The sequence below is a fragment of the Eumetopias jubatus genome, unplaced genomic scaffold (genome assembly GCF_037043125.1).
Source record: "Eumetopias jubatus isolate StellerSeaLion01/CBP00866 unplaced genomic scaffold, mEumJub1_p1.0 scaffold_9, whole genome shotgun sequence".
Taxonomy (NCBI): domain Eukaryota; kingdom Metazoa; phylum Chordata; class Mammalia; order Carnivora; family Otariidae; genus Eumetopias; species Eumetopias jubatus.
In genome coordinates, this window is record NW_028274815.1 from 110,113,434 (window position 1) to 110,116,251 (window position 2,818).

The following is a 2,818-nucleotide window of genomic DNA, read 5'->3' on the forward strand; positions in this document are numbered from 1 at the left end:
AAACGATTCTTTGCAAAAACTGGTGATAGGCTGGATTTGGCCTGGGGGTTGGAGTTCGCTCACCACTGACCTAAGAGATCAGGTCCAGCTGATGGTAGCACTTATCTTTCTTCTGTAGTGAATTCCTTTACTCTTTATTCAGTTTTTAACACGCTGGAGTACGGGTTTCTACCCTGGGAGTTCATGATCTAAGAAAAGAAAAAAAAATCTTTATTTTCACCAATCTATAACTAAAATCTAGCGTTTCATTTTATCATGAATGCAGGCAACAAAAGACAGTAGTATTAACAGTACCTATGACTTTGCCACCAATAGAAACCACAGATCTTTTACCATACAGTATCATTTGTTGGAGATATTTCAAAATACTGTTTATGCTCATAGCTGTTTCGTAATCAGGAAAATTCTCCCACCTGTCACTAGGTTTTGTTCTGAGTATTAAAAAATTATTACATGCTACATATTACACCATAGGTGGTGATGGGCCAGCCATCCCAGAGTCTTTAGCTCTTGTTTTTCCTTTTTTAAGGTAATTTATTAAGGTGAAATTCACATAACACAGAATTAATCATTCAGGTATTTAGTACTTTCACAACATTGTGCAACCACCACCTTTATCCAAATATTTCCAATCACTTAGAAGTTAAACTCCTTTTCCATCAAGGAATTTCTCCTCATTCCCCCTCCATCCTTTCCCTCTCATCTCTGTGGATTTATCAATTCTGGATATTTCACATAAATGGAGTCATAAATATATGACCTTTTGTGCCTGGCTTCTTTCACTTAGCATCATGTTTTGGAGGGTCATCCATATTGTACCATATATCAGTACTTTATTCCTTTTTGCACTGAAATGCTACCCCATTATATGTATGTACATCAATTTGTTTATCTAGTCATCCACTGGTGGATGTTCGCCTTTTTCCATCTTTTAGCAATTGTGAATAGTGCTGCTACAAACGTGTGTACATGGACTCGCTTGAGCCTCTGTTTTCAATTTTTTTAGAAGCATAATACGATAGTTAATGTTATGTACCTGGACTTGCTTGAGCCTCTGTTTTCAATTTTTTTTTTTTTTTAGAAGCATACTATAATAGTTAATATTATCTGTTCAAGGGCTCCTGTTGCAAGCATTAAACCAAGCGTGGGCTTCAAGTCTGTGAGTCCAGATTCACGTACGTAGGAAGATAAAAGCAAACTGTGATCCATGTACATGGATGAAAACCAAAGGGTCACTGTTAACCACATTGTAGTGTTCAAATGTCTACAGCCTAGAAGCCCGAAGTCACAGATCCTTTAGGTCTTTCTGGATGTCCCACAAGGTAGGTGGACTTTTCTGGAGCTGAGCAACCTCATCATCCTTCAGCTTCTGGTTGATCACACTGATTAATCCCTGAGCCTTCAGGAAACATGGAAGGCTCAGGAAGACTTCATTCTCCATGCTGTATATTCCCTTCACCATCAGTGACAGTGGATGAATCCTGGATAGATTTCCCAACATGGGTTCAATGAGATCAGCCACACTTAATCCAACAGACCAGCTGATACATCCTTTTAGCTTCATGACATCATAGCCACTTCCAACCACAATCTTCTGCACTTCCTTCCAATTTTCACTGTCATTGCCTGTTCCCATTTCTGGATTCAGTTCCTGAGAGAAACGCCTGCCACATTCACTCCACTCCATGTAATCACACTTGAGTCACCATGTTCTCCCAAAATCCATCCATGGCAGCTGCTGGGATGAATGCCAAGTTTTTCAGACATAAGACAGTGAAATCTAGCAGAATCCAGATTACACCCACTTCCAACCACACGGTGCTTGGGTAGTCCACATAGTTTCCAGGTAGCATATGTGAGAAATATCCACTGGGTTGGAAACCACAATTATGATACAATCAGGACTGTACTCGACTATCTGAGGAATAATGAATTTGAAGACATTAACATTCCTCTGCACCAGAATGAGATGGCTGTCTTCCTCCTGCTGGCGGACTCCTCTAGTTCCCCTATAATCTTAGAATTGGCAATCGGGGTAATCTTTATCTGCCACAGTTTTAGGTGTCTGAAGAAATAAGGTCCCGTGTTGCAGATCCATCATTTTGCCTTTGAGTTTATTTCCAAAACATCCACGAGGGCAAGTTCATCAGCCAGAGACTTTCCTAGAATGCTGATGGCACATACCATACCAACTTGTCCAATGCCCACTACAGTGATCTTATTGTTTGGGATGGTTGCCTCTTCTTCTGTAGCTGGTGCAATCAGTTTTTCCTTAAGAGTTGCCATTGTGCCCGGGACAGAGACAGCTGTAAGAGTGGTGCAAAGAACATAAATGTCAGCTGTGTGAATCTCCTTGGGTGCAGGATCTGCTCAATTATATATATATATATATATATATATAGACCTAAGAGTGAAATTATGGGGTCATAAGGTAATTTTATGTTTAACCTTTTGAGGAACTGCCAAACTGTAAGTGACTAAACTATTTTTCATTCTCACCAGCAATGTACAAGGCTTTCAATTTCTCCAAGCCATCGCCAACACTTTTCTGTTTCTCTCTTTTTTTTTTTTTTTTATTAATAGCCATCCAAGTGGGTATGAAGTGGTAGGTACCACACTGTGGTTTTAATTTGCGTTTTTCTAATTAATGATGTTGAGGATCTTTTCACGTGCTTGTTGGCCATTTGTTTATCTTGCTTGGGAAAAATGTCTATTTGGCCCATTTTTAAGTTGGGTTGTTTGTCTCTTGTGAGAATTTTTTATATATTTTGGATACTAGACTGTTATCAGGTATATAATTTGCAAATATATTATCCCA

At 39.1% G+C, this 2,818-nt stretch overlaps 1 pseudogene; it reads right to left on the reverse strand.

The window, feature by feature from the left end:
• Nucleotides 1-1,285: 1,285 nt before the first annotated feature.
• LOC114220825 (L-lactate dehydrogenase B chain-like) lies at nt 1,286-2,286 on the reverse strand (annotated as a pseudogene).
• Nucleotides 2,287-2,818: the final 532 nt, after the last annotated feature.